Here is an 8,057-nt window from a genome sequence, read left to right as displayed (position 1 = left end):
AAGTGATCTATTAAAAAACTAAAACAATCCCTTTTTATCCAGTCAATATTCTTCATAACCTTGCTAATAAAGCTTAGCTACTGTCATCATCCAAATAGAATCTCCCAATCGAACTAAGTTGGCTCTCCCCCCACCCAAAGATTTATTTATTAGAGAGAGAGAGAGAGAGAGAGAGAGAGAAAAGGAAGAGAGAGAGCAAGCATGAGAGGTAGGGGTGGGGGTGGGATAAGGGGAGAGGGAGAATTTCAAGTCAACTGTACACTGAGTGTGGAGACTGACTTTGGGCTTGATCTCATGACTCTGAGATCATGACCTGATCAAGGTTAAAGCATCTGAGCTGAAATCAAGAGTCAGATGCTTTAACCAACTGAGCCATCAGATGCCCTCTAAATTGACTCTTACTTGAAATAACAGCTAAAACTAGTATATCAAAGTAAATTAATGAATTGAGTTAATTAAATTGTCCCCAGATTTAATATTATTCTGAGATATTAAAAAGCCACATTCAGTGCAGGAAATTAAATTCTGTTTTCTTATGAATCTGAGAGGCTGAATATGCAAACAGATGATGATCAGACCATATGTAAAAATAAAACTTTGACCCACAACCTGCAGCAACCTGCTCAGGAATCCAACCTCTTTATCTACAATCAACAGCCCAGGAAGCCAGCTTGCTCAGTCAGTCTTACAGGAAGCTGGACGGCTACCTCTGGTGACAAGCCAGAAAGCTAAACTACAACTTCTGTAATAATTGGGTCCAACTGTCCAAGATTTGCTAAATAACTGGAAGGTCCCCAATTTTTTCTCCGTTTTCCTGACTTAGTACCCAACAGATATGCACCCCAAACCAATCACATGGGATGCCTACTTCTACTTGGCCAGCCTACAACTACCCCTTGCCAGTAGCCTCCAATCAGGGCCTTCCTGAGAACTTCCCCTCCCACTAAAAGCTTTCCCACTCATCTGCTTGCCTTTGAGTGTCTGCCAAAATGCCAGTGATGGTGGCTGACTCCATTCTACAGCAAGCTCAGAACAGAAATAGCCTGTGCTTTTCTCATCTGACGAGTCTTCATTTATTTCCACAAATAGAAAATATTGCTAAGTTGACTATTTCATAAAAAGTTAGTAACTAACAATTACTGAGCTCTTATCATGAGCCCTGCACTGTATTAAATGTTTTACACAGATTATCTAATTTCATGGTAAAGATAACAATGACTTCTGAAGTTGGTACTGTTATTGATATTCATTTTACAGAAGGAGGAGCTGAGGCGGAAAGATGTTTAATAACTTGTTTAACACATAGGTAATGAGCAACTAAGCAAGGATTAAAATAAGGACAGTCTGATTCCATGGAGGGTAACATTTAACCACTATACTAAATTCAACTTTTGAAATGTGGAGGTTGGTGCATATTTTAACCACTTTCATAATAAAATAGAAAGCAACACAAATTTAATGTTGTGTTTTGATCTCACCTCTAGTAAGAAAACATTGTATGACAGAAGAGGAAGAGAACTTGGAGTTCATTTATAACAAATGCCTTTTACAGATTATATAAGTGAGTCTCAGAGGGGTGAAGCTTACTTGCTCAATATTATATACCTACTTAACAGACAAGACTAAGGCCTAGGTTTTCTGACTCCCAGCTTAGATTTCCAGCATGCTTCACTGGAAGACAGAACTTATGCTTGGGTAGATTTACAACTCCATAAAGACATTATGTAACATGTTCCAAACACAAATTATTGTAACATGACTAAACACATATCTTTTTATGGAGATAATGAGCTAACTGATATTTAAGAGGCCACTGAAGTTTAGCAAATATTTGAGTTTTAACTCTGCATTAGGCACTGTTCCAGACACTTCAATTTCATTTGTGAACAAAATGGAAAAAACCCTATCTTATTGGTTTCCATTCTAATGGGAGCAAATAAACATTGCACAGTGGATACCCTAAGCAGGCAAATTACATAATATGTTAGAAGGTAATAAGTGCTATGATAAAAAAGTAAAGTAGAGTAAGGTGAGACTGGGAGTACCAACCCGGGACAAGGAGGGCAGATTACGATTTTAAACAGGGTGATCAGAGTCAGGCTCATTGAGAAAGTGATACTTGAGTCAATGACTCTGAGGAGGGGAGGGAGTTAGCCATGGGGATATGGTGGAAGAGTGTTCCAGACAAAGGGAACGGCCAATGCAAAATCCTAAGGAGAGATTGCTCTGCTATGTTTGGAAAGAACAGCATATGGGGCACTAGGACTAAAAGGTGAGATGAGAACTGTAAACTCGTATGTGTATGTAGGGGGCTTTTGACCAATAAATTAACTTTATTCATGAAATATAAGCTACACGTTTTCTGTTTACACTGTAACTATGTATCATAAAGTCAAAGAAGTGAGTGCAGCTCTTTCTCAGACTCCTATGAATATCAGAATGAAAAGTGGTTTGAAGCTCTCATGCTTTGCCAGTTTGATCAATTTTGCACACATTGCTCGTGAATTCAGTGTTCATGATCTGAATCAGGTGCCTAAAGCCCTGTCACCAGAGACTTTTCACTTAATAAGTGGTAGAGAAGGGGCTATACCTGGGCATTGTTCCCTAAATGGTTCTCAGTGATTCTAAGATGCAGTCATGCTTGAAAAGCGCTAATCTGCAGTATGAGACGAGAAGGCTTTTCTCACTCCTGCTCTCAGCGAGTCGTCCCAGTACGCTCACCATGCCTGCTGCTCCAGCTCACATCAGTTCGCAACTCCAAAACCACAAGTCACTTCCACAGAAATCCGGGACTTCGCCCAGCCACCCCATTGGTGGAGAGAGGTAGGACAGGCACCTTCCTCCTTGGCTGCCTAATCCCCTGGCTCCCACAACACCAACAAACAACACCCGGTATGGGTGTCAGATGACTGAAAATTCTGGTATTTCAAATTTCGGCATTGTCATGGTAGAAAATATTCTGTGTCCCCAGATCTTCTGTTTCATTCCTGTGCCTGGCGCGTTTTTTGGTACACAACAAATACTTGTCATGTAAATGAATGGATCAGTTTAAGTGGGCTGAACACAAAGCAGTGAGCCCCCAACCCATCCTTGCCCAAGCCTCCCAATCTTGTTCCCCAGAGGCAGTCACATTTAGCTCATTGGTATCCTCCTATTTCTATGCCCCTAATTCTGGACATAATCAGTGTTAGGTCTTGCATATTACTTCCTGCCAATATAAGTAAGGATTTCTTAAACCACCTCAAATTTTCCCCCCCTGTAATACCTAATAAGCTGTACCACTAGTGTTAGCTTTTCCATTAATCACCTTTGTGATGCTAAATAATAATCTTAAAATGGTATTTCTTTTCAAATTATAAGCGGTATTATAAGTCTCAATCACCTTGTCAAATAAGAATATTGTGTTCCATACCTTCCTCTTTTTCTCTTTCCATTATCAGGCTTAGCATTTAAAATATGTTTTGTTAACCATAGGTAAGACATTCTTGCTTCATCTACCGATGAGGCGTAAATTCGAAAATCAGTAAACAACTCCTTTTTGTTTACTCTGTTTTTTGTTACCCCAGTAAATAAAACAAAATCAGTAAACAACTCCTGCCCACATGACTTACATTCTGTGACTATGCCATACTCGTTTTTTGTATACTTTCAGTCACACACGCCCAGCCCAGCTTGACTTCTAATTGCCTTTTTACTTTTACTTAAATGGTCTGCCTTCATGGCATCATTAGAATAGGCTCTTCTGACACTTGCAGGATACTGTCACATACAAGGACTCTCTTCTTTCCATGGGCAGTTCTCTTGCAGCCCTGAGGTCTCCTTTCAATCTGTATTGGGGTCGGGGGAGCTGTCAGGCCTGCTGCTCCACTGTCCTCCTGGGACTTGCCTTCATTGCTTTTCTGAGTTGATCCTATTGTTCCTACAACCAACCTGCTCCAATTTCTTGGATAATTCCCTTGTTTTGCCAGCCCACATTCTCAAGTAACATCCTAAAAAAGAGTATTTGGCAGAGGAAGCTTTCTCAGTTCGTGTTTTTCTTTTTCATTCTGCCCCCACATTATATTGATAGTTTGGCTTGGTTTAGATTCCAAGTTCAAAATCCTTTTTCTTTTCTTTTTTTTTTTTTTTTTAAGATTTTATTTACTTATTTGACAGAGAGAGACACAGTAAAAGAGGGAAAACAAGCAGGGGAATTAGGAGAGGGAAAGTAGGTTTCCCGCTGAGCAGGGAGCCTGATGCGGGGCTGAGCTGAAGGCAGACACATAACAGCTGAGCCACCCAGATGCCCCCCAAATCCTTTTTCCATAGAATTTTCAGGCTTGCTTATCTCCTGATATCCAGTCCTGTTGATAGGAAGTTAGCCTATTGCCATCCAGATTCTCATTTCTTTATGGAGGGCCTATATTTACTCTCTGGAAGCTTTTAGAATCTTTTTAATTCTTCTTATCCTTACATTTTAGGATATGCCTCCATGCAGACTTTTTCTTTTTCCTTCATAGGATTCAGTAGGTCTTATCCATTTGCAGACTCATGTCTCCCTTTAGTTCAGAACATTTTTTTTTCTTGCAAATTTCCTCCAACCATCTTTTCTGCCCTCAATTTCTGGATATTCTATTTTAATATGGAAACCTTGATTAGTTCTGTATGACTTCTCTTTTTGGTCACACTGCCTACTGCTCTCTATTTTCTACTTTTCTTTTTTCTTATCTTGTAGTGCAAAGAGTCCATAAGTTGATCTTACAGGCAGTGAGACAGACAAATGAATTGTAATTCATGTTTGACCCTTCCATTTAATTAAAGGCTTATCCAACATCAGCCCTGCTGGTTTACTGGATGAGTGCTACCTACGATGCTACGTGCTTATCCCCACTACAAACTAAGATCTGTTCTCAGAGCTGTGGTATATAACCATGACAAGAAAAACTAAGTTTCAGGGCTCCTCGGTGGCTCAGTTGGTTAAGCGACTGCCTTTGGCTCAGGTCATGATCCTGGAGTCCCAGGATTGAGTCCCTTATCCAGCTCTCTGCTCAGCAGCAAGTCTGCTTCTCCTGCTGACCTCTCTTCTCTTGTGCTTTTTCTCTCTCTAATAAATAAATAAATAAAATCTTAAAGAAAGAAAGAAAAACTAAGTTCCTTTGTATATAGAGGGAGGCAGACAATAAATAAAGTATTGCAATGTCAGGTACAGTTCTGGAACCAGTAGCTATAGCTAAAGCAGCCAGTTTGGCAGGCATCTTTGCCACAGATAGGCAGCAGCTCCCTTGGAGGTTTGCCCTTTCATTGTGACTATGAGTGTTTTTTTCTCAGGTTCTACCTCTATGGTCTTCAGTCTACCTATAATTCTGCAATATGTTAATACCCTTTAAGAAATTCCTTTTATTCTTAATTTAGCTAGAGTGAATTCATGAGTTCCATTCTTTGCAACAGACTGGTACAAAATTCACAAAAATAAATTATATTTTTAGCAAGCAGCCTCCTTTGGTATTTTTCTCTCTGTCCTACGTTCAAACTGCAGGAACAAACTTACTCTTAAATCTCTAGCACCAGCTTCTGTCCCCAGTTTCCTATGTAGTCAAGAAAGCATTCATATTATGCCATCAAAATAGATAATTGAATTGATAAAAATTCCAAACTGAAAGCGCAACAGAGGTATCCACTGCACCGAAAAGTATTGATAGGTTTGAGGATAAGAAATCTGAAAGATATCTGAGCTTCCCCAGGGCTTCCATAGAGGAGAAACTGATTTTTTTAGAACGTTTTCTAGAATACTCTAAAACTGAATATTATACTACCAAACTCTTGCATGGGATGATCTATTGGTAGATAACCTAGTTTATGAAATGCAGTGGTTTATTTTGAATAGTTTACATTAAAATTTTTTCTTTGTGTCTAGGAAATGCAAAGACATACTGTCTTAGTAAGGTTGGGCTGCCAGAGTAAGATGCCATAAACCGAGCAGCTTAAACATCAGACATTTTTCACAATTCTGGAGACTGGGAAGACTGAAATCGAGGTGGATGCCAGTGTGGTTCCTGGTAGGAGCTCTTCCTGGCTTTTCACCCTCTCCTGGCAGAAAACATTAAGCTCCTCTTCTTATAAGGTAAAGCCCTTCTAAATTAGAATCCCATACTTAAAACTTCATATAACCTTAATTACTTTTTTACAGACCCTATTTCAACATATAGCCACACTGGGGGTTAGGGCTTCAACAAACGAATTTGGCAAAGGACACAGTTCAACCCATACCTTCTAGATTTCTGCTTTAGAAAATGTAAATTATTTTACAATATTATTATTGATAATAATGAAAATTTACACTTCTTCAGGGATTAACATGAACCAGACACTATGATAAGTGCTTTGGAAGCATTTTCTTATTTAATCCTTACAACCAATGAAGTAAGTTCTTAATAGGTGAGGAATCAAAGCCCAGCGATGCAAAGTAACTTGTCCAAGATCAACATAGCTGGCACAGTTTGTTACAATTAAATGTATGACATTTTAGCCACTTTGTTACAATTAAATGTATGACATACCGGACAGATGCAAAGTAACTTGTCCAAGATCAACATAGCTGGCACAGTTTGTTACAATTAAATGTATGACATTTTAGCCACTTTGTTACAATTAAATGTATGACATACCGGACATATGAACACATGATACACCAGTAAGAAGAGTTGCTCAGTAAGGATTCTATAATCAGGTAACGCTGGGAGCCCAGAAGGTATTGTGGAGCTGCAAGGCTGCTGTTGTGAGTTAAGTGGCACCCTGTATGTGCTAGGGTGGGCACTGAAACGTCAGCTGAGGTTCTACTATGCAGGTGAGGGAGTATTGGATTACATACTAATTTACATCCTCACCACCTGTATCTGAGTCTGCTGCCCCACAAGCTCACCTACAATTTATATTTGTTTTTTATTATAAAACGTGGATTTTTATATTCAAATAAGACCTCACCTACAATTCAAAATAAAAGTACAAAAACTGGTTGACTCCTGGGTGGCTCAGTTGGTTAAACATCGGCCTTTGGCTCAGGTCATGATCCCAGGGTCCTGGGATAGAGTCCTGAGTCAGGCTCCCTGCTCAGCACAGAGCCTGTTTCTTCCTCTAACCCCCCTGCACTCGTGCTCTCTCTGACAAATAAATAAATATATAAATAAAATCTTAGAAAAACAAAAACAAAACCAAAAACTGTGACGTGGTCCATTACTTGTAAGAAAAATCCTCTATGTAGTTACTGTGGTCAGATTTAATCATAAACCATTATATAGTGTAAATCATGATAGTAAGGTCACAAGGCTTAAATACAAACCAGATTAAGCCTAAAATTTGATATGCTCACTTTACTATTTGATCTGAAATACTTCAAGAAAACTCAAAGTAAAAACAAAGCCATAAAGGAAAAATTACAGAAAGCACTTATAAACATTCTTACAGCTTAAATATTTCAATTCTCTGGGATTGGCATTCATTTTAGGAATTTAGGTCCTTTAAAAGGATAACTATTAACAGAAAAGAAACTTCATGCTTCACTGTTTGAGACATGAAATGGGACGAACGTGTCAGATTGTCAATAAGATGGAAAAAACAGATTTTCTTTTAATAATCTTGGAGGGAAGCTGAGTCCTTCAATTTTCTGTTAAGCTCTACAGAATCTAAAATCCCTGCTACGTGGAAGTTCACTCAATGGCAATATTCAGGAAAACTTGAGAACTTAAGAACTATTTAAAAACAACTTTGTAGCTTACATTTTAACCGCAAAAATACTTGGGCTTTTCTGAAAGTGGGGATAGGAAGACATCTATGTCTAACTGTATATGCAGTTAATCACTTCTAGGAGTTTTTCCTGCCTCCATTTTTGACAATACCGCATAGGGACACTCATTACGCGGTTCCCTTCTAAACTTCTTGTATCACGTTCACCTGGAGGGGCTCTTACAACGCAAGTTCCCGCCCTTTCCCCCGCCAGGAAACAGACTCCGTAAGTCTTGGGCGGGGCTAAGCACCTGTATTTTTAGCCAGCAACTCAGGTGATTCTCACGCTAGTGAAAGCC

The sequence above is a fragment of the Mustela putorius genome, unplaced genomic scaffold, assembly GCF_011764305.1.
Source record: "Mustela putorius furo isolate JIRA1106 unplaced genomic scaffold, ASM1176430v1.1 tig00003846_pilon_pilon_pilon, whole genome shotgun sequence".
NCBI lineage: Eukaryota > Metazoa > Chordata > Mammalia > Carnivora > Mustelidae > Mustela > Mustela putorius.
The sequence above is the reverse complement of the archived record's forward strand: the minus strand, read 5'-3'. Positions refer to the sequence as shown.